This window comes from Artemia sp. Qi Xiang Cuo, chromosome 8 (assembly GCF_049724085.1).
Source record: "Artemia sp. Qi Xiang Cuo chromosome 8, ASM4972408v1, whole genome shotgun sequence".
NCBI lineage: Eukaryota > Metazoa > Arthropoda > Branchiopoda > Anostraca > Artemiidae > Artemia > Artemia sp. Qi Xiang Cuo.
In genome coordinates this window covers 43807117-43832169 of record NC_142801.1, presented here as the reverse complement: position 1 = coordinate 43832169, position 25053 = coordinate 43807117, and the positions used below count along the sequence as shown (strand labels likewise).

At 36.1% G+C, this 25053-nt stretch overlaps 1 protein-coding gene across 1 annotated transcript in view; it reads right to left on the bottom strand.

Moving 5' to 3' along the window:
* The window catches only part of LOC148949441 (histone acetyltransferase KAT2A-like), a 181380-nt gene that overhangs the window by 60729 nt on the left and 95598 nt on the right, over positions 1-25053 (bottom strand). The window lies entirely within an intron of this gene.

Here is a 25053-nt window from a genome sequence, read left to right as displayed (position 1 = left end):
ACAATAAATTTTAACTAAAACAAAAGACACTATATGGATTCAGATTGTCAGAAGGGCATATCTCAAGAATTGATTTGGAACTTTCAGAGAACTTTGGTAAAGGTCAGAGTTTTTGGTGAAGGTGGTGCAGCTTTCTATTCTGAAATAGCAGAGGTCTTAAGTGGGGTGCCTCAAGGAACTGTTTTGGGACCTACAATTTTCAATATCTACATTAACAACACTCCAAAAAACATGACTAATAAACTAAGCCTATAGATAGATAGATAGACAGATAATGTATTTAAAAGCCAAAGGCCATATACATGAATATTCAATCAACTAAACAAAAATAATGAACCTCAACTAAACAATTAAAACAAGAAAAAAAATTTATACAAACAACTAAAAGTTTCTTCTTGTTATTTTTAACTACACATTTTTCCTTAAATTCAAAACTTCCTCAAGGTAGCTGCAAACTGCTTCAATCATGCGTTTTGCCCTCAACTCAAGAATACCAGGGATAGAATGCACATCCTTTCCAAAAAACCCTCTCTTAGGCTTGAAAGCCCCCAACACTGTGTGAGAAGATGGTTTACATCCTCCACAGCCTAATTAAAAAAGGAGCAAGAGAACTCTGAATCCATTAGACCCCTATTTATATCAAATACTTTCCAACAACCATGCAATGGAAGGCTATCTGCTCTGAGCTGGAACCACATTCAAAGACATTTAGCTGGTAAATTTATCTTGACCAAAAACTAAGTTTTATTTCTTTATAGAACCTCTGGTGAAGCCTTTCTGGTGACTCTACAGAAGCGAGTCCCAGCTGTACTTCTTAGTGTTCTATAATTCTGGTAACCTGCTCCGCTATATCTGTAGGTAGGCCGGTGCACCTAATCCTTCATTCCACAGGTAGGATAGGCCTGCCTCATTTAATATACGGTGTATCTGAAAAGGCCATGCTTTTTTCCTTCCTAACTTAACTAATTCAAAATATGCTAGCTTTACTAGTCTATTATCTGGCAGCTCTAGAACCTTCCTCCAGAACTGGAACATGTGCCCTATTCTATAGTTCCTTCGAGAAAATAGCCTTATGTCCACTCTTACCCTTTCCAAATACTATTATTTCTGTTTTCTTAACATTCAAAGTTATTTTCTTTTTCTCAACATAATCACTTATGTTGGTGCCCACTTTTTTCTAAAATATTCCACTATATAATTAATATATACACAAAATAATCTGGGACACAACGTACTACCTTGCTTGATTCCTCTTTTAAATTCAAACTCTTCTTACAAACCCTTACCTATTATTTTAACTATCCCTTTTGTACCTAGATACATTTTCCTTACTATCTTTACAAATATATTCGGTAGGCCCGCTTTCAATAATTCTAGACACAGTAAGGCTCTATCAACACTAGAAATGCCTAGTCTAGAAAAGCTACATCTTTCTTCTAGCATATTTCTCTATCAACCCCTGTAGCATTAATCCTCTCTAAAATCTTACTTGCTATTGAAATTAGTGAAATTGGATGATAATTTTCATGGCTCCCAGGATCCCTTGTTTTTAAAAGAGGCACTATTAGAGATTCTTTCCATACCAAAGGCCACTGATGAAGAGAAAGAATCCAACTGAACAGAACTAACAACACAGGTAGGATACATAATATAAATCTTTTATATACATTAGTTGGGATCCCATCAATTCCTGGTGCTGATCCTTCTTCCATTTTTAAGGCACTCTCTAACCTCTCTTTCCAATACATCCTCTAATAATTCATAATCATTCTCCTTCACTGGTAAGGACAATCTCTCCATCATCTAATTTCTCTCTATCTAATTCTTGTAGATCACTGCAGTTACCTCTTCTTTTCTTGGAATATGCTAGCCAAAAACTAGGCTCTGGTGTTTCTTGGCTAGTTAGGCCCCCTGCTTTACCTTCCTCTTTCACCATCCTCCAGAATTATTTCATTCTACTATCCTTATATGACGAGACCAATGCCTGCCTTTCATTTTCTCTAATCACTCCTTTTTTCTTTCAATTAGCCTCTTATATTCTCTTCTACCTGTTCTAGATTGTAGGAAAATGTGGGCTTCTTACTTGGGTCATTTTCTAAATTCACTAAATCTAACATATTCTGTAGTTCCACTTTCCTCTGTTGACACTCCTCATCAAAAAACCCTACTTCCTTTTTCCTCTTTTTTTCCTTTACATACATTATATACTAAGTCCCCTAAACCTTCTGCTAACTTATCAACCAAGCACTCCACCTCCTTTAACCTCACTAATTCCATCTGAATACTCTCCTGTGAAAATATACCAACCCTTCAGCATGACATCAGCAGTTGTTAAGTTTCTTGAATGAATAATCAATTCTGCACTTATTAGGCATCTTGAATCAAATAATGTTTTGCACAGCTCATAACATGGTTTTGTTTAGTAAGATCTGTTGATACCAATCTCATTGATTTGTATGAACACATCACTATGTTGCTTGATATGGGGGGTGCCTGCTGATATGATTCTGCTTGACTTTTCTAAAGCTTCTGATAAAGCCTGTCACAAACAACTTGCAAGTAAATTACATTTAGTCAAGTTTGAAGAGAAATCCCAGCTCTGGATCCTTGATTTTCTTTATCAGCAATCTCAATGTGTTCAGTTATTTGATGATTCAGGTAACCGTATTCTTTCTTCCTGTGACAAATGTTTCGAGTTGAGTTCCTCAGGGAAGTGTTTTGGGTCCTACACTATTTAATATCTTCATCAATGATGCTGTTTCAATTATCAGCAGTAAATCGACCCACCATGCTGATGACCTGAAGCTTCTTGGACCAGCTTTGTCATGTAAAGATCATGCCCTTCTACAAAATAATCTTGGACTGCTTGGTCAATGGGCTAAGTCTTGGCTTTTCAAATTCAATGTTGACAGGTGCCATTTCATTTACTTTGGAAAATTGAATCCTTGTTGCTCTTATTTTTTCTCAGCCACCCACTCTCCTCTGTAAATAATGAGCAAGATCTTGGTGTCACTATTGACAGTGAACTAAAATTCACCACTCATGCTAAGAGGTCTGCTGATGGTGCTAGTTTAACTATGGGACTTATTAAGCATACTCTTTCCACTTGTTCCCCTAAAGTCATTAGTCTTCTATATAAGGGACTTGTGTATCCTAAGCTTGAAATTGGAATGTCTCTTGCCTGCCCATATTTTAGAAAAGACACAAAAGTTCTTGAAGATGTGAAGAGACAGGCTATCAAAGCGATATATGGCATGCAGGAGCTTTCCTACCCTGCAAGATTATCAAAGCTGAATCTTTCTACACTTGCTTACAGGAGAAATAGAGGGGATGCCAATTTAGCCTATAAGTTAATGAGGGCTAATATTCTCCCAGCACTATTCCCTACTGTTAGTCCCAACTCAAGAAGTAGAGGTCATCATCTGAAACTTGTCAAGCAGTCTACCATATACAGTCTTCACTCAATTCTTTTCATCACAAATTGTCAACAGTTGGAACAAACTATCTGAAGAAACAGTTACTGCTGAATACATTGATATTTCCAAATATTAATTAAAAACACTTTTTCCACAAAGTTTTTCAAAGAAAAGTAAAGACCTCCATTAAACCAAAAATGAGTAAAAATAAAATCAAATAATCTACCAAGCGTGAAACTCCCACAAGTTAACAGTGAAAAATGAATGAAATCAAAACCGGGCACATATTGCACAGAATAATTAAGTCAGGCAAATGGAGAGCAGTAATTACCCCAAGCAGAGTTTAAAACCCCTACCCCATCTCAAAATTGGGACATAAATTAAACTCTATTGAAAAAATATAAATGTTTTTACTTTTATAGATTTAATAAATCAAACAACATTAGAATTTTGATTACTAAGTATAAGTGTATGAATTTTGAACAGAAAATTCAAATTCATTTGTGTTTTTTTCAGTAAAGCGTAATTTATGTTCTCGCCTTGGGAAGGCATAGGGGTTTTGAGCCCTACTCGTATTAATCTCCTCTTGTTTTGAGTTTGAATCGGTTGTTTATTGTAATTTCTGTTCGTTTTGGGTTTCATTTATTTATCGATGCTGATTTGGGGTAGTTTCACGCTTGGTAGATTATTTGATATTATTTCTGCTCAGTTTTGGTTTAATGGAGTTCTTTACTTTTCTTTGAAAAACTTATTTTGAGGAGTTTTTAATTAATTTCTGTTCGTTTTATATTGACATGGTCTTTTCAGGGAAAAAGAAAATAATACTTTAAATCTTTTCTTTTTTTAAGACTTTATAGTTTGACATGCTATTTGTATACTGGAGAAAAATTTTCAGCAATTCTTAAAAACACACTCACTTTTAAAATTTGGACACAAATAGTAGTGTTTAATTTAGTTTCGTCCCTCTTCTAGTTGACCTGAAATAGAAAACTTGATACCATTCGCAAAAAATATGTTTACTTTATTTGATAGCTTGGATAAACTTACACTATTTAGAATTGGTTAAATTTTAAGAGCAGAAGTAGCCCCGAATGTTTGAACATAATCCCTCAGTCGTTCTTGGGATGACTGAGATGCCTTATTGGGAATTAGCATTAACACACTACATTTTGATTTAAGCTTAAGGAAACTTATCGTTTTTAAAAATAATGGCCAAATGAGTGGGTGGGCCTGAATGGAGGACAACTCGCCTTCCAATCCCGTTTGACTATTAAAAGGAACATTAAACGGGGTTAGTTTGAACTAAAAGCACCTTTTTTCTCATTTTTTTTACAATAAATTTTTGTAAATGGTGATATAAAAATCTGGAAACACATTTCCATATGAATGTCGGACTGCTGAAGAGGGTGGACGTTAGGGATTTTTTCTATCCCTTCCCACATGGCCATAATTTTTTTTTGAAAATAGTGTTCAAAGTTACCCAAACTTCGTCCAACTTGAACGACGGTATTTTATTTTATGTACTGTTCATGTAGTTTCATAATTTGTTCAAAGTTAGCCATGCTTTTGGTAAGTTTTTGAACAACCACTTATTTACAGAACTTTCCCTCTAAGATCAAATGTTAAAAAGTCACTTGTATTGAACAGAATTTAAAACAAATATAGAAAACTAGACTAAGATCATGTCAAAAAACAGAACTTGCAGAAAAATCCCGGAAAACCGGGGGCTAGAATTGGTGTTCTTTGCAAAGTTTTTTGTTTGACTTTGTAACTTCAAGGTTCCCTGCAAATTGGAAGAGGTCAAGTCCTTTTCGAACGAGTGGTCCAGCGAAAACATATCTTTCTTCAACAACACTGACATCACCTTTCTTTGGCCAGTTGTAACTGAAGTCAGCATTGCTCACACGTTCCATAAATTTGAACTTCACCATTCCCCATAGAACACAGCATAGAAGTCAGACAGTTTAATTGGGAGACCTGAGCCCTTCTTACAAGTAAAATTGTCACCACCCTAATGTTCACTGTTCTGGGCTTCATCCCAACTAAGTTCACTGGAATCGTCGCACAGTTTTTCCGGCAAGTTGTCCGATGCGTCGTCAGATGAGCAGTCAAGATTCAGGACTTCTCGTAACTTTTTTCCAGCTCCCTTTCCTTTATTTGGCTTCATTTTAGCTTTGCCAGATTTCACTTCACTCGTCCTTGAATCCTCAAGATATTCATCTTCCCTGTCACTTGATTTCGCTAGTGATTTTCCGGGAGCCTTGTTAAGCTTTGTTCACTTACGCGACACAGTACCAACAGTGACAAACTGCCTTTTTTAAAGGAAGTTATGACAGAATCACCAACTGCCTCAAGGATTTTGTCATTTGATCACCTATCGGGAATCTTTCCGATGCAACACTTTCTGTCAAAGCATGCTGTGAACCCATTTTGAAGGTTGACATTGTCAACCTTTGCAAGCTCATCCCAGAGGAGCTTCAATAACTTCGGAAACACCTCCTTGCGGACTGAATTTTCGGCAGGGTTTTGCATCTTGTATTCTTCGAGGGTTCTTCTCCAGATTCGTTTAGTCAGCCCAAAGAATGAAGACTATTCTTTTCAAAAGTCTATTTTATAAGATTTCAATAAAAACTTATATGCCCCCAGGGCATAACTTATAATCCTTGCTCTGAAGACTGTGGGGGAGAGTGTCCTGCTTAAAGGTATAATTTTCTGAATTTTAAACTGCGTGGAAAAAAAGGCTACCTCAAAATTTTGACTGGATATATTTGGGGAAATGCTGGGCGTGGAAGGGGTGTTAGTCACTGTCCAATTACTTTCAACTATTAAAAATGGCCCTAGCCCTTTCAATATCCAATCAAATGAGCCCTTTTGAAGTTTCTACGACAGAACTTTCAATAAAAATCTTATATGCCCCCCGGGCATAACTTACAACCCTTGCCCTGAGTGCTGGGGGGGGGGGGGTGTCATTCTTAAAGACATAATTCCTAGAGCTTTCTAATAAGTTTAAAAAATTGCTATCTGACAATTTTGATCTTATGTGTTTGGGAGAAAACTGTACGTGAGAGGGGGGTTAGTTACCCTCCAATCACTTTCGACTATTAAAAAGCGCACTAGCCCTCTCAATTTCGAATTGAATGAGCCCCTTTTGAAGTTTTACAACAACTCTATCTATAAAAACCTTATATGCCCCAAGGGCATAACTTAAAACCTTTGCCTTTGGGGCTCTGCGGGGTTTTTCATTCTTAAATACATCATTTCCAGAACTTACAACTATGTTGAACAAAACGGCTGTCTTTAAACTTTGAATGAATTTTTTTGGGGAAATGTTGGGCGTGAGAGGGGGGTTAATTACTCTACTCACTTTCGACTATTAAAAAGGGTAATTTCAATTTCCAATCAAATGAGCCCTTTTTGAAATTTCTATAGCAACTTTCTATATAAACTTTATATGCCCCTGGGCCATAACTTACAACCCTTGCACTGAGGGCTAGGAGGGGGTTATCATCCTAAAAGACCTTATTTCAAGAACTTTTAACTACGTCAAACAAAATGGATTTCTCAAAATTTTGATTGGATGTGTTAGGGGAAATGGTGGGCATGAGAGGAGCGTTAGTCGCTCTCCAATCACTTTCAACTATTAAAAAAGGCACTAGCCCTTTCAATTTCCAATTAAATAAGCCCTTTAGAAGTTTCTATGCTTTCAATAAAAACCTTATACGCCCCCAGGGCATAACTTACAACTTTGTCCCGAGGGGTGTGAGGGGGGGAGGAGGCGTCTTCCTTAAAGACCTAATTTTCAAAACGTTCAACTAAGTTAAATAAAATGGCTATCTAAAATATTGATTGGATGCGTTTGGAGAAAAGATGGGCGTGAGAGGGGGGTTAGTTGCCCTCAAATCATTTTCGACTATTAAAAATGGCACTAGCCCTTCAAATTTCCAATCGAATGAGCCCTTTTTAAGTTTCTACAACAAAGATTTCAATAAAAACCTTATATGCCCCCAGGGCATAACTTATATCCCTTGCCCTGAAGACTGTGGGGGGGGGGAGTGTCCTGCTCAAAGGTATAGTTTCCTGAACTTTGAACTGCGTGGAACAAAATGGCTATCTCAAAATCTTTATTGGATGTGTTTGGGCAAATGGTGGGCATGAGAGGGGTTAGTTGCTCTCCAATCACTTTCGACTATTAAAAACAGCACTAGCCCTTTGAATTTCCAATCAAATGAGCCCCTTTTGAAGTTTCTACTACAACGCCTTCATTAAAGACCTTACATGCCAACAGGGCATAACTTAAACCCCTTGCCCTGAGGGTTGTGGGGGAGTGTCCTCCTCAAAAATATATTTTCTATCTGGAAATCAACTACACTGAACAAAATGGCTATTAAAATTTTTATTGGATGTGTTGGGGGGAATGATGGGCGGGGGGGGCTAAGTGCCCTCCAATCACTTTTAACTATTAAAAAGGGCACTAGTCCTTTGAATTTCCAATCGAATGAGCCTGTTTTGAAGTTTCTACAACAACGCCTTCTATAAAAACCTCATATGCCCCAGAGTATGACTTAAAACCCTTGCCCTGAGGGATCTGGGGGAGTGTCCTCCTCAAAAACATATTTTCTATCTGGAAATCAACTATGCTGAACAAAATGGTTATCTCAAAATTTTGATTGGATGTGTTTGGGGAAATGATGGCATGGGAGGGGGGCTAGTTGCCCTCCAATCACTTTTGACTATTAATAAGGGCACTAGCCCTTTGAATTTCCAATCGAATGAGCCTTTTTTTTAAGCTTCTACGACAACACCTTCTATAAAAATCCTATATACCCCCAGGGCATAACTTAAAACCATTTCCCCGAGGGTCCTGGGGAAGTGTCCTCCTCAAAAACATATTTTCTATCTGGAAATCAACTACGCTGAACAAAATGGCTATCTCACAATTTTGATTGGATGTGTTTGGGGGAATGATTGGCATGGGGGGGGGCTAGTTGCCCTCCGATCACTTTCGACTATTAAAAAGGGCACTAGAACTCTCAATTTCCAATCAAATGAGCCCCTTTTGAAGTTTCTATGATGACCCCTTCCATATGAATTGCCCTGCTCTAAAGGAAAAAATAATAAATAGTACATTGTGCCAACATCCTTCTAATATGCCCCCAGGGCATAACTTAAAACCCTTGCCCTATGGGTTGTGGGGAAGTGTCTTCTTGACAAAGAAGGTTTCCATCTAGAAATCATCTATGCTGAACAAAATGTATATCTAAAAGTTTTGCTGGGATGTGGTATATAGAATGATGGGCGTGGGGGGGGGGGCTAGGTGCACTTCAATCAATTTTAACTATTAAAAAGGGCAGAAGGCACTCTAATTTCCAATCAAATGGGCCCTTTGCGAAGTTTCTACGACAACTCCTTCAATGCAAAGTGCCCAGATATGGAGAGAAAAAAAAACACATTGTGCCCACATCAATCTTTAGTTAGGCAGCACTGGCATGCTGCCTATGAAAGGTTGGATGCTGAATGGTCCTCCAGAGAGTAAACTCAATTGGGATGCTACTGATCATCCAACTGCACCTGGTCACTAAAGAACTTTGAAAACAACTCAAGTCATCATTCTGGAGCTCTACGAGGAGAAATCCTTAGATTGCTTCTAGCTGCAATTTAAGGTAATACTAATACTGCTACTACTTCTCCTACTACCACAGCTACTGTGATACCAGAACTATTAAGGCTAAGTATAGGAAGGTAAAAACTTGAGAGAATATTGACAACAAATTTGAACTAAAACAAAAGACAATATGTGGATTCAGATTGTCAGAAGGGCATATCTCGAGAATTGATTTGGAACTTTCAGAGAACTTTGGTAAAGGTCGGAATTTTTGGTGAAGGTGGTGCAGCTTTCTATTCTGAAATAGCAGAGGTCTTAAGTGGGGTGCCTCAAGGAACTATTTTGGGAACTACAATTTTCAATATCTACATTAACAACACTCCAAAAAACATGACTAATAAACTAAGCCTATAGATAGATAGATAGACAGATAATGTATTTAAAAGCCAAAGGCCATATACATGAATAGTCAATCAACTAAACAAAAATAGTGAACCTCAATTAAACCATTAAAACAAGAAAACAAATTTATACAAACAACTAAAAGTTTCTTCTTCTTATTTTTAACTACACACTTTTCCTTAAATTCAAAACTTCCTCAAGGTAGCTGCAAACTGCCTCAATCATGGGTTTTGCCCTCAACTCAAGAATACCAGGGAGAGAATGCACATCCTTTCCAAAAAACCCTCTCTTAGGCTTGAAAGCCCCCAACACTGTGTGAGAAGATGGTTTACATCCTCAACAGCCTAAATAAAAAAGGAGCAAGAGTACTCTGAATCCATTAGACCCCTATTTATATCAAATACTTTCCAACGACCATGCAATGGAAGGCTATCTGCTCTGAGCTGGAACCACACCCCAAGACACTTAGTTGGTAAATCTATCTTTCTAAATAAATTTCAAGACCAAAAACTAGTTTTATTTCTTTATAGAACCAAAGGCTCTCTGATGACTCTACAGAAGAGAACCACAGCTGTACCTCTTGGTGTTCTATAATTTTGGTAACCTGCTCCGCTATATCTGTAGGTAGGCCTTGTGCACCTAATCGTTCATTCCACAGGTAGGATAGGCCTTCCTCATTTAATATATGGTGTATCTGAAAAGGCCATGCTTTTTTCCTTCCTAACTTAACTAATTCAAAATATGCTAGCTTTACTAGTCTATCATCTGGCAGCTCTAGAACCTTCCTCCAGAACTGGAACATGTGCCCTATTCTATATTTCCTTCGAGAAAATAGCCTTATGTCCACTCTTACCCTTTCCAAATACTATTATTTCTGTTTTCATAACATTTAAAGTTATTTTCTTTTCCTCAACATAATCACTTATGTTGGTGCCCACTCCTTTCTAAAATATTCCACTATATCATTAATATATGCACAAAATAATCTTAGAGACAAAGTATTACCTTGGTTGACTCCTCTTTTAAATTCAAACTCTTCTTACAAACCCTTACCTATTATGTTAACTATCCCTTTTGTACCTAGATACATTTCCCTTACTATCTTAACAAATGTTTTTGGTAGGCCCACTTTCAATAATTCTAGACACAGTAAGGCTCTATCAACACTAGAAATGCCTAGTCTAGAAAAGCTACATCTTTCTTCTAGCCTATTTCTCTATCAACCCTTGTAGCATTAATCCTCTCTAAAATCTTACTTGCTATTGAAATTAGTGAAATTGGATGATAATTTTCATGGCTCCCAGGATCCCTTGTTTTTAAAAGAGGCACTATTAGAGATTCTTTCCATACCAAAGGCCACTGATGAAGAGAAAGAATCCAACTGAACAGAACTAACAACACAGGTAGGATACATAATATAAATCTTTTATATACATTAGTTGGGATCCCATCAATTCCTGGTGCTAATCCTTCTTCCATTTTTAAGGCACTCTCTAACCTCTCTTTCCAATATATCCTCTAATAATTCATAATCAGACTCCTTCATTGGTAGGACAACCTCTCCATCATCTAATATCTCTCTATCTAATTCTTGTAGATCACTGCAGTTACCTTCTTTTTCCCTGAAATATGCTGGCTAAAAACTAGGCTCTGGTGTTTCTTGGCTAGTTAGGCCCCCTGTCTTACCTTCCTCTTTCACCATCCTCCAGAATTATTTCATTCTACTATCCTTATATGACAAGACCAATGCCTGCCTTTCCTTTTTTCTAATCACTCCTTTTTTCTTTCAATTAGCCTCTTATATTCTCTTCTACCTGTTCTAAATTGTAGGAAAATGTGGGCTTCTTACTAGGGTCATTTTCTAAATTCACTAAATCTAACCTATCCTGTAGTTCCACTTTCCTCTGTTGACACTCCTCATCAAAAAACCCTACTCTCTTTTTCCTCTTTTCAACCAATTTCGCTTTACATACAATATATACTAAGTCCCCTAAACCTTCTGCTAACTTATCAACCAAGCACTCCACCTCCTTTAACCTCACTAATTCCATCTGAATACTCTCCTGTGAAAACATTTCCACTATTCCTTGGTTTTCCTCAGCACCCCATTCCCTAACAAGCTGCTTCCTAATCTTCCAGCCACTATTTCCTTCCTTTTGACCACTTATTGCCTCTATTGTAGCTAGACCTAGTGGATGATTAGCTTCTATCTTAATCCCAACTTCAGTGGCAAATGATCTGAACCAGCCCAGTTCAAAACCACTAGGCATAGCTGCTCCATCCCAAAACAAACATCCAGCAGAGCATAGTTGACCACACTAGGGTGGGCCCCAAAGATGCAAGTAAACTCACCCCTTTCCCTATCCTTACCAATCCTCCTATTCCAATAAATACCCAATATATCCGAATCCCATTCATTGTTGATCATTGGCTGAGTTTCAGTACCCATGCAAAATCTGTATCTTCTTTTGCCTTCCAATCCCTTGGACTTATTAAAAGAACTATCTCTAGCTGGCGTCCTAAAGTATTTATGAAGCTCTACAAACCACTGGTTCGTCCACGCCTCGAGATTGGAATGTCCCTGGCGTCCCCCTATTTTAAGAAGGACAGGGAAATACTAGAAAAAGTACAGAGAAGAGCAACTAAGATGGTTGATGGCCTCAAACAAGTGCCATATGAAGAGCGTTTGCATCATCTGAAGCTCCCTATTCTCAAATACCAGAGGAAGTAAGGCGACATGATTGTAACCCACAAATTCATTTCAAAAAATACTCTTCCTGGTCTCCTTGCTCCCCCAGAATGCCTTGTGACAAGAGGACATTCAATGAAAATTTTCAAGAAGCACTCTTCTATCCAAGAGAGAAGCCATTTCTTCAGCCAACAAATAACCAACTTGTGGAATCAGCTCTCTGAAGATACAGTGTCTGCAGACTCGACGATTGCCTTCAAGCGAAGACTTGATGAAGATTGGCAACAGCAGGAGTTCCTCTACAACTGGGAAGCTGCTGAGTCTACAACCCAAATGTAGCAAGCAAATCATGACAAACAAATAAAAAAACAACCATTAGATGTCATCACGGAGCATTACAAGGATGGAAAATCCTTAAATTCGCTCCAAGCTGCGATTTAAGGTAAAAAATTTAAGTTAATACTCCCATCTCTGCACACAGTGTCAGCAGCCTTTGCCCATAAACATTCAACTTCTTTTTAGCATCCCTGCTGCTCTGTGGCACTCCATAAGTTGGGGGAGATAAATCCTCCTCTCCACTAGCTACGAAACTACTCTGTTCTTGTTCTGCTCCTGTATATACATTTAAATCACCAACTAACAAAAAATAATCATCTGGGAATTTAATATGGTACTCCAATAATTCACTTTCTAATACAAACCAAGTATCTTCTGACCTTAAGAACTATTCTGTGGGGGGATATAAATGGCTCCTAAAAGTGGATTCACTTCTTTAGTAACCACTAATCTAACCCAACTAATGTTATCTAATTTGCTTGTGAGCCTAGTAGATCTTTTAAAAACACTTTCTTTTATAAGCACCAGGACCCCTCCATATGACCAATTGTTTGATGCTAAATCACAAGAAACCTCTAATATATGAAAACCACAAAAAGTTGGTACATTTGAAGAGGAATGCCAGGTCTCTATCAACACAGATATGTCAAACCCACTTATATCTGATTGTAGATGTTCTAGTATGTTCAATATGCCTTGCATGTTCCACAAAATAAAGTGCAAGACTTGTACATGGCCTGATGCTTCCTATGCTGGTCTGTTTTCATTTTTGGTTCTACTCCACACAAATGGTTCTCATTCAGTCTCCATTTCATGATGTCTATCCATTCTACACCATTCAAATGTTTCTCCCTGCTCACTCTTGTAGTTCAGCCTGAAATAACTTCTAGTCATGATGCAAGGTGGCACACCCAAGGATGTTCTTGGTTGGAATGATGGTCTGCCTCATACATTGCAGTAGCCAGCATGGATTTGGTCATTTGGGCTTATAATATGCTGATGATTCAAAACTTATTGGTCCCATTGACATACAGCAGGGTGTAGCCTCAATAATGTCAGACCTAGATTGCTTTTGCAAATGGGGCCAATATATGAAGACTTAAGTTTAATGTAGAAAAGTGCAAGGTTCTCCATTTTGGAACAAATAACCCACAATGGCAATGTTCAATGTTATTAAATCCCAGTGAGAGATAGCCAATTTCCAAGAGTATCTCAGATAGAGGTTTGGGGGTTGTTGTAGATGAAACATCAAATTCAACTGCCACACTTGTGCTGAAGTAGCAGGGGCTAACCAGACCCTTGGTATCATCAAGCACACAATCACTAGTAGATCCCCAGCATTGTGTCTAAAATCTATAAAAGCCTGGTTAGACCTAGATTGGAGTATGGAATGTGCATTGCCATGACAATTAATAGAACAGACCAGATGACTCTCAAATCTGTTCAAAGACAGTCAACAAAATGTGTAAAGGGTCTCAAAGATAAAGCGTATGGATGTTGACTGCAGAGCCTGAAACTACCAACTCTGATATACTGCTGATGCAGAGGCAATATGATATAAGTTGCAATAGGATATATACAGAGGCAATATAACCTATAAGTTGTTCCAGTCTGACAACAAAGATATGTTTGAGCCTGCCCAGTCATCAAGTACCAGAGGTATTCAGCACAGCTGTTCTGCAAGCATGCCAAGAGAAGAAAAAAACAATTTCTTCAACAACTAAATCATAGGTCTGTGGAACAGTCTAAACAAGAGGACAGTGGGATCAACAACAATTGATAGCTTCAAATCAAATCTTGACAAGGACTGGGGAACAAAACCATGGCTCACTCAATGGGATGGAGCAGATGTCCAACAATGCCATCATCACTAACTGGCATACACTGTATTTGTCCATATTGCTAGCAAGTGTAATTAAAAGGTAATTTAATTTATTTATTTTATTCAATAAACTAGGAAGCCATAGGCTTGTTGCATAACAAACACAAAAAAATAACAGCTCAAACTGCAACACTGCAAAACACAAAACAAAAATATAATCATTGGTAAAAAAAATTATGCAACAACTATATTACAGAAACTGTTTTTCATAGAACTCAGTTTCAACAAGAGCACTCTTAAATGATTGCACTGTTTGCATAGAAACTACAGTATCAGGTAAACTATTCCAAAGTTTTGTTGCATGGTTAACAAAGCTACATTGACCTATTTTCTTGTGCACTTGTGGCTGATACAGTTTATATGAGTTTTGTTGAGTGGCTGAGTAATGACTAAGTTTGAAAAAATCAGCCCAGTCCACATTAGCCTATCGACTCCCTTCATAATACGGACTGTACTGATCAGGTCAATCCTATCCTGTTAAAACTCCAGAGAAGGAAGTCCCAAACACTCCAGTTGACGCTGATATGGTTTATGGCTCAAATATGGCACAAACTTTGACACCTGATGTTGAACCCTTTCAATTTGCTGCGAGTCACATTTCCATGTACAATACCATGCAGAGGAACAATATTCTACCATTGGGCATACTATTGTCTTGTATAGTGTCATAAAAGTGTGAAGGTTAAATTTCATGAAACTTTCTTAATCCAAAGCAGACTGTAATTAGCATTTCGTGAAATTATTGACACATGCTTGTGAAACTTCAAATGGTTGTCAAAGTGGGTACCTAAATCCCTTACTAAATCTGCAGATGAAACAAGTGTACCACCAAGAAAATACTGATAAGTTGAACTTTTCGAAAAGTACTGAAGTATAAAGTATTTTTAGTGGTTTAAAAATATGGACTTCAATTTACACCAATCATTTAGGGCATTCAGATCCTCTTGAATAAGGGTGACATCTACCGGGGATATAACACTTTTGTACAGTTTTATATCATCTGCAAACAGTTTGACAGTGGAGTGACGAAATACATCAGGTAAATCATTGACAAACACACAAAATAACACTGGACCCAAACTACTGCCTTGTGGCACACCACTAAAAATTGGACTCTCACTTGAAAGTGCACTACCAACTATAACTTGCTGGGAACGGCCTGATAAATAGTCAGTAATCCATGTTAAAGTTCTACTGCCAAGCTTAGACTCTTCAGATTTTTCAAGCAACAAAGTAATTGAAACTTTGTCAAATTCTTTACCGAAGTCAATGTACAAGCAATCAAACTTCAAACTGAGATCAGCCATATTTTGGAAATCTTTCACAACTTCTAGCAACTGAGTATTACATGACCTGTTTTTTCTAAAACCATGCTTTCACAGATGCCATAATTTATTTTGGTTGAAGTAACCCTGTATCTAATATACAATAAACTTTTTAAGAACTCTCAAAAAAATTGAGGTGTTTGAAATTGGACAATAAATTCCAAACTGGGATTTAGATCCTCCTTTGTGGAGTGGCTTTACAACTGCTTTTTTCCACACTGCAGGGCATTTACCACTTTACACTCTATCCTACTATTACTACTACCCCTGCTATATTTACTATTTCTTCTATTCTATTACTATTACTCTGACTACTACTTCTATTGCAACTACTTGTCAGAAAATATTTTAATGCTACTGCTGCTACTAGTACTATCACTATTAATACTACTGCTAGTACTACTAATACTAATACTACTAGTGTGACTACTACTACAACTGTGCCTAAGGGTATGAAGGTGAAATTTTCAGGGATTATTGAGTGGAGAAGGTGGACTGAATCACAACACTCTATTCTGTATGCAGGTTGTCAAAAAGGCATATCAGCAATATCTTAGGAATAGTTTTGTGTGTGAAGCTGAAACTTATATGGCTTGTTGTGGAGGATGGTGAATTAATCAGGACAATGTTTGCATCCTAATGCTACTCCTTCTACTCATGCTACTAAAGCTAAGGGTATTAAGGGAAAAATTTGGGCAATACTGAAATTGTATTGAACTATATCAAAATGCATTATGCCCAAACAGGTTGTCAAGAGGACATATCAGCAATTCTTAAGGAATAGTTGATACTAGCCTATTAAGCTTAAATTTGAAGCTCAATCAATTAAGTTAAAGCTTTCAAGGAATATTTAGGTGGATGTTGAACTAAATCAAAATGTAATTTGAGCATGCGGATTTCAATAGTGACAAAGCAATTATTATTATTATTTATTGGAAACCCATCTTCACACAAAAAGAAAATGATGGAGTGCTTATAAAGAGAAAAAAAAATCAAAAAAAATATCACTATACAACTATGATAATGTAACTAGAATTGAAGAAGTTGAACAATTTCTCAAGAACAGCCAACATTATCAGGTTAGACTTTGCAGGATAAGTTGTAGCACATTTTGAACTAGCCAAAAGACACTATATAATTTGCACTTTGCTGGAAAAAAATACAAATGAATGTGCATTGTCACTATAATATAGGCCTACATATGTAGATATTTAGGTAAATATTTACCAAATCATTTTATTGAGTTAAGACTAAAGTGAATACAGCCTACCATTTGATGCCTTTTTTTATGCTCTTTATGAATATAATAATCATTTTTGTTGGAAAGGAATTTTAGCCCCCACCCCAATATATACCAATTTGAGGTATATATTTGCACATTAGGGGGGTGGGGGTAATTTTATTTATGATGTAAATGAGAGGAAAGTTTAAAATTCCCCCCCCCCATGTCCAAATATATACCCTGAATTGGTATATATATATAGCCTATATATATATATATATATATATATATATATATATATATATATATATATATATATATATATATATATATATATATATATATATATATATATATATATATATATATATATATATATATATATATATATATATATATATATATATATATATATATATATATATATATATATATCTTTAAATTAGCCAACTGGACTAAAGTGAATATACCACTCAATGCCTTTTTATGTTTTTACAAATATAATAATTATTTTTGTTGGAAATGAATTTTAGCCCCCACCCCTATATATATATATATATATAGAGAGAGAGAGAGAGAGAGAGAGAGAGAGAGAGAGAGAGAGAGAGAGAGAGAGAGAGAGAGAGAGAGAGAGAGAGAGAGAGAGAGAGAGAGAGAGAGAGAGAGAGAGAGAGAGAGAGAGAGAGAGAGAGAGAGAAAGAGAGAGAGAGAGAGAGAGAGAGATATAGAGAGATAGAGAGAGATAGAGATATAAAGATAGATATATATATATAAATAGATATATATATATATATATAAATAGATATATATATATATATATATATATATATATATATATATATATATATATATATATATATATATATATATATATATATATATATATATATATATATATATATATATATATATATATATATATATATATATATATATATATATATATATATATATATATATATATATATATATATATATATATATATATATATATATATATATATATATATATATATATATATATATATATATATATATATATATATATATATATATATATATATATATATATATATATATAGGGGGTGGGGGCTAAAATTCATTTCCAACAAAAATGATTATTATATTTGTAAAGAGCATAAAAAAAGGCATTGATTGGTATATTCACTTTAGTCCAGTTGGCTAATTTAAAGATTTATATATTTATATACACTGTCAAATTAGTCATCTGGTGGTATCCTAATGAATATCAAGACTGTTTTTTGTTTAACATTGAACTGGATGAAAAAATAAAAAAAATTTGGGAAGACAACCATTTCCCTTTTACAGCACTAGGCCTATGAAGAAAGTTACAAAGAAACACATTCATATTTTTTGAATGAAAACCAATGTTTAGGCTATTTAGGCTGCTCTATGATAGTATGATGTATAAACTCATCTGTGACTTCTTTCATGGTGATCTATAAAAGTGATGTTTAAAGAAGTCAAACAGATTACTTTTTTTTTCTTTATAGGCTAATTGGAAAAACAGAACAGGCTTATTGTGTTTATCTTGACTTTTAGGTTAGTGCTATCTAGCCTATGTAAGAGTAAATGACAATATTTGATACTAAATATGCAAAGGACCAATGTCTATATTGGTCAAACACTGCAAACCAGAACTACTTCACTGGTGTCTTTTTTTAATAGGCTAAACATCAAATTATCCCTAGCCTATCATAGGAATACAAGTGGCTAGTCTAACTTAGACACAGCGCTTAAAGCTTTGAACCAAAACAATTATATAGAATAATTCGTTAATTACTTTGCAAAATGAATGAACAGCGATTTTTTCCAATTTTTTCTGCTTTGGCCAGTTATAAGCTATTTGCTTCCTGTTCATCCTTCCTAAAAAATGGACTATATTTTTATTTCTTCTACTAAGTATCCCAAGCTTTAGATTTACATCGCTAAGTTGCCGGATGTCTAGCCAAACAAGTAGTATCTTTTCTTACCTATATTGGGTAAGTAGGCCTTATCATAGGCAGCGCGCTAGCGCTGCCTAAGTAAAGAACGAAGTGGGCACAATGTGTTTTTGGTTTCTCCATACCCGGGCACTTCGTATCGAAGGAGTTGTCGTAGAAACATCGAAAAGGGCTCATTCGATTGGAAATAGGAGTGGTTAGTGCCCTTTTCAATAGTCGAAAGTGATTGGAAGGCAACTAGCCCCCCACCACGCCTATCATTCCCCCAAACACATCTAATCAAAATTTTGAGACAGCCATTTTGTTCAGCATAGTAGATTTCCAGATAGAAAATATGTTTTTGATGATGACACTCCCCACAACCCTCAGGGAAATGGTTTTGATTTATGCCCTGGGAGTATATCAGGTTTTTATATAAGGTGTTGTCGTAGAAACTTCAAAACAGGCTCATTTGATTGGAAATTCAAAGGGCTAGTACCCTTTTTAATAATAGAAAGTGATTGGAGGGCAACTAGCCCCCCCCCACGCCCATCATTCCCCCAAAGACATCCAATCAAAATTTTGAGATAGCCATTTTAATCAGCGTAGTTGATTCCCAGATAGAAAATATGTTTTTGAGGAGGACACTCCCCCACAACCCTTAGGGCAAAGGTTTTAATTTATGCCCTGTGGACATATAAGGTTTTTATAGAAGGCATTGTCGTAAAAACTTCAAAAAAGGCTCATTCAATTGGAAATTCAAAGGGCTAGTACCCTTTTTAATATTCAAAAGTGATTGGAGGGCAACTAGCCCCCCCATGCCCATCATTCCCCAAAACATATCCAATCAAAGTTTCGAGATAGCCATTTTGTTCAACGTAGTTTTAAGTTCTGGAAATTAGGCCTTTGAGGATGACAACCTCCTCACAGCCCTCAGGACAAGGGTTGTAAGTGATGTCCTGGGGGCATGTAAAGTTTTTATAGAACGCGTTGTCATAGAAACTTCAAAAAGGGCTCATTTGATTAGAAATTGAAATGGCTTGTGCCCACGCCCATAATTCCCCCAAACACATCCAATAAAAATTTTGAGATACCCATTTTGTTCAGTGTAGTTGATTTCCAGATAGAAAATATATTTCTGAGGAGGACACTCCCTCACAACCCTAAGGGCAAGGGTTTTAAGTTATGTCCTGGGGGCATATAAGGTTTTTATAGGAGGCATTGTCGTAGAAACTTCAAAAGGGGCTCATTTGATTGGAAATTCAAAAGGCTAGTGCCCTTTTTAATAGTCGAAAGTGATTGGAGAGCAACTAACACCCCATCCACGCCCACCATTTCTCCAAACACATCCAATCAAAATTTTTAGACAGCCATTTTGTTCCACACAGTTGAAGTTCAGAAAATTATACCTTTGAGCAGGACACTCCCCCCAAAGTCTTCAGAGCAAGTGTTATAAGTTATGCCCTGGGGGCATATAAATTTTTACTGAAATCTTAGTCGTAGAAACTTGAAAAAAAGCTCATATTCAATTGGAAATTCAAAGGTCTAGTGCTCTTTTTAATAGTCGGAAGTTATTGGAAGGCAACAAACACCCCTTCCACACCCACCATTTCCCCAAACATATCCGATCAAAATTTCTTGATAGCCATTTTGTTCAACGAAGTTTAAAGTTCAGGAAATTATACCTTTGAGCAGGACACTATCCCCATAGTCTTCAGGGCAAGGGTTATAAGTTATGCCCTGGGGTATATAAGGTTTTTATTGAAATGGGCATCTAAGCCCCCTCTTCCGCCCACCATTTCCCCAAACACATCCAATCAAAATTTTGAGATATCCATTTTGTTCAACGTAGTCGAAAGTTCTGGAAATTAGGCCTTTTAGGATAAAAACCCCATCAAAACTTTCAGTGCAAGGGTTATAATTTGTGCCCTGGGGGCATATAAGGTTTATATAGAAAGCTGTTGTAGAAATTTCAAAAGGGGCTCATTTGATTAGAAATTGAAATTAACCTTTTTAATAGTCGAAAGTGAGTGGAGAGTAATTAACCCCCCTCTCACGCCCTCTATTTCCTCAAACACATTCAATCAAAGCTTAGAGATAGCCACTTTGTTCAACGTAGTTGAAAGTTCTGGAAATTATGTATTTAAGGATGACAAACCCCCAAGCGTCCCCAGGGCAAAGGTTGTAAGTTATGCCCAGGGGGCATATAAGGTTTTTAATGATAGAGTTGTCGTAAAAACTTCAGAAGAGGCTCATTTAATTGGAAATTGAGAGGGATAGTGCCCTTTTAAATAGTTGAAAGTGATTGGACGGTAACTAACCCCTCTCTCACACCCACCATTTCCCCAAACACATCCAATCAAAATTTTCAGATATCCATTTTGTTCAACGTAGTAGAAAGTTCTGGAAATTCGGTCTGTGAGAATGACAACCCCCCACCCAGCTCTCAGGGCGAGGGTTATAAGTTATTCTCTTGGGGCCTATAAGGTTTGTATTGAAAGCTTTGTCGTATACACTTCAAATGGGCTCATTTGATTGGAAATTGAAAGGTCTAGTGCCTTTTTTAATTGTTGAAAGTGATTGGAGAAAGACTAACGCCCCTCTCACGCCCACCAATTTCCCAGACACATCCAATCAAAATTTTGAGATATCCATTTTGTTCAACGAAGTCGAAAGTTCTGGAAATTAGGTCTTTTAGGATAAAAACCCCATCAGAGCTTTCAGTGCAAGGGTTGTAATTTGTGCCCTGGGGGCATATAAGGTTTTTATAGAACGCTTTGTCGTAGAAATTTCAAAAGGGGCTCATTTGATTAGAAATTGAAATTAACCTTTTTAATAGTCGAAAGTGAGTGGAGAGTAATTAAACCCCCTCTCACGCCCTCTATTTCCTCAAACACATTCAATCAAAGCTTAGAGATAGCCATTTTGTTCAACGTAGTTGAAAGTTCTGGAAATTATGTATTTAAGGATGACAAACCCCTAAGAGTCCCCAGGGCAAAGGTTGTAAGTTATGCCCAGGGGGCATACAAGGTTTTTAATGATAGAGTTGTCGTAAAAACTTCGAAAGGGGCTCATTCAATTGGAAATTCAGAGGGATAGTGCCCTTTTTGATAGTTGAAAGTGATTGGACGGTAACTCACCCCTCTCTCACGCCCACCATTCCCCCAAACACATCCAATCAAAATTTTCAGATAGCCATTTTCTTCAACGTAGTAGAAAGTTCTGGAAATTAGGTCTGTGAGGATGACAACCCCCCCATTAGCCCTCAGGGCTAGGGTTGTAAGTTATCCCCTGGGGGCATATAAGTTTTTTATTTAAAGCGTTGTCGTAAAAACTTCAAAAGGGCTCATTTTATTGGAAATTGAAAGGGCTAGTCCCTTTTTTAATCGTTGAAAGTGATTGGAGAAAGACTAACGCCCCTTTCACGCCCACCAATTTCCCAGACATATCCAATCAAAATTTTGAGATAGCCATTTTGTGTAACGTAGTTGAAAGTTCTGAAAATTAGGTCTTAGAGGATGACAACCACCCTCACAGCCCTTAGGGTAAGAGTTGTAATTTATGCCCTGGGGCCATATAAGGTGTTTATAGGAAGTGTTGTCGTAGAAAGTCGAAAAAGGCTCATTCGATTTGAATTCGAAAGGCCTAGTGCCCTTTTTAATAGTCAAAAGTAATTGGAAGGCTTGACATTTATATAGTAAAGATCGATGTGGATATTATGTACCGTATTATTTTGTTGTTGTTGTTGTTGTTGTTTAGACCAGGGCACTTTGTATCAAAGGAGTTTTCGTAGGAACTTCGAAAAGGGCTCATTCGATTGAAAATAGAAAGGGCTGATGCCCTTTTTAATAGTCGAAAGTGATTGGAGGGAAACTAATCCCCCTCCCACAGCCACCCTCCCATTTGACTTTATGTTTAAAAACTAAAGGTTGCCATAAGATTAAAGAAAATGCAGTGTGTTAATGCTAATTCCCAATAAGGCATCTCAGCAGTATCCCAAGAACGACTGAGGCTTTTATGTTCAAACTTTTGGGGCTGCATCTGCTCTTAAAATTTAACCAAATCAAAATAGCGTAAGTGTATCCAAGCTATCAAAGAAAGTAAACAGATTTTTTTGCGAATGGTATCAAGTTTTCCATTTCAGATCAACTAGAGGAGGTATGAAACTAAATTAAACACTACTATTTGTGTCCAGATTTTTAAGAGGGTGTATGCTGTTAAAATAGCTGAAAATTTTTCTCCAGCATAAAAATAGCAGGCTAAACTATAAATTCTTAAAAAACCGAAAAGATTTAAAGTATTATTTTCTTATTCTGTAAAAAGATTATGTCAATATAAAACGAACAGAAATTAATTAAAAAAACTTTTTCCACAAAATAAGTTTTTCAAAGAAAAGTAAAGAACTCCATTAACCAAAAATGTACAAAAATAAAATATAATAATCTACCAAGTTTGAAACTACCACAGCTCAGTATCGATAGATAAATTAAATCCAAAACGAGCAGAAATTACAACAAATAACCGAGTCAAACTCAAAACGAGCAGAAATTAACATATGTTGGCCTCAAAATTCCTTGTGCCTTCCCAAGACCAGAACATAATTTGCACTTTACTGAAAAAAATACAAATGAATGTGCATTGTCAGTTTAATATACATTTAATGATATTTAGTAATCAAAATCTTAATATTATTTGATTTATTAAAGTTATAAAAGTAAAAACACTTATATTTTTTTTCAGCAAAGTGCAAATTATGTTCTGGCCTTGGGAAGGCATAAGGATTTTGAGCCCAACTTATGTTAATTTCTGCTCGTTTTGCGTTTGACTCGGTTATTTATTGTAATTTCTGTTCGTTTTGGGTTTCACTTATTTATCGATGCTGATTTGTGGTAGTTTCACGCTTGGTAGATTATTTGACTTTTTTTTGATCATTTTTTGTTTAATGGTGTTCTTTAATTTTCTTTGAAAAACTTGTTTTGTGGAAAAAGTTTTTTTTTAATTAATGTAGTAACAGATCTTTCTTGGAATTTTCAAATTCAATTTAAATTTACTTGCACCCTACATCGCGTTCAATCATAGCAAGGCTACTTATCCGACAAGCTCAATTACTTATTTTTAGGAACTAATGGTTATTTGGAAGAAAATAAATCGGTAAATTGGTAGTTGACATCTTAATTTAGCTATATTGAATGTGAATACATCACTTGATGCCTTTTTTGTGCTCTTTCTTAATTCAATAATTTGTTTTAAGGAAAATCACATTTCGAGCCTAAAGGGCCCCAAATATTAACTCTACAGTATCCAAAAATTTAAACATGTTTCTAAAAAAAATCTATTTGATTATAAAAATACCATTTGTAGCTGGCTCAGGAATGGTAATTGTTATTTTGTTTAGTCGTAATATTAAAATTTTGTTTTGAAAAAAAAAAAAAAAAAAAAAAATCTGCAGATACTAAAAAATAAAAACAAACCAAAACTGAAGTCAATTTCAAGGCATTCCTAGCTTTGCTTTAAAATTTCTACAGGTTTGGTTTCAAAACACAATCAGATTCGACGCTGAAATTATCCTAATTAGCCTAAACGTACTAGCTACTTGAAAATGAATTAGTTGTCAGGGAAGTTAGACCTTTTAATCCCAGAAACTGCAAGATGAGAAAGGATAAGTAACGTCACACGTAAACAAGTCAATTATTTGCAAAATGAAAAAAGTATGTTAAATTAAAGATAGAGAACAAAAAAAGACAGTAACAGTGAGTGTGGAATTCCTTTGGGGATCCATAAATAATCAATGCTTGCAATTGAACATGAATGCTCGTTGCAGCTATTCGCCTATATCTTTTTCAGCGTTTCAGATAACACGTGACCTAATAAGTGTTTGTTGTTATCTTTTAGTGATTGCATCCGGGAGTATTAATCTTGGCCTTAAAAGTTGGATAAGCGATAATCTAAATCGCTCTAAATGACAAAGAATGTATTTCGTTCTGCTAGTTTTGTCCTTCTTTTAAAAGTCACCATCTAACATCTATACAGGACTTTTTTCACCTACTAATAGTTTTTTGTCGTTACTTCCACCATCAATTGTCTCTTGATGTGATATCAGTTTTCTCTATCTTGCACTGAGCCGCTTTCTAAATACGTTACCCTTGCCTCAAAAATCTAAGTGGTTTCACAAAATTTGCTTTGTTATTACTACCTATCAGAGCATTTATTCTGAGCGTAAAATTACAAATTTTTTC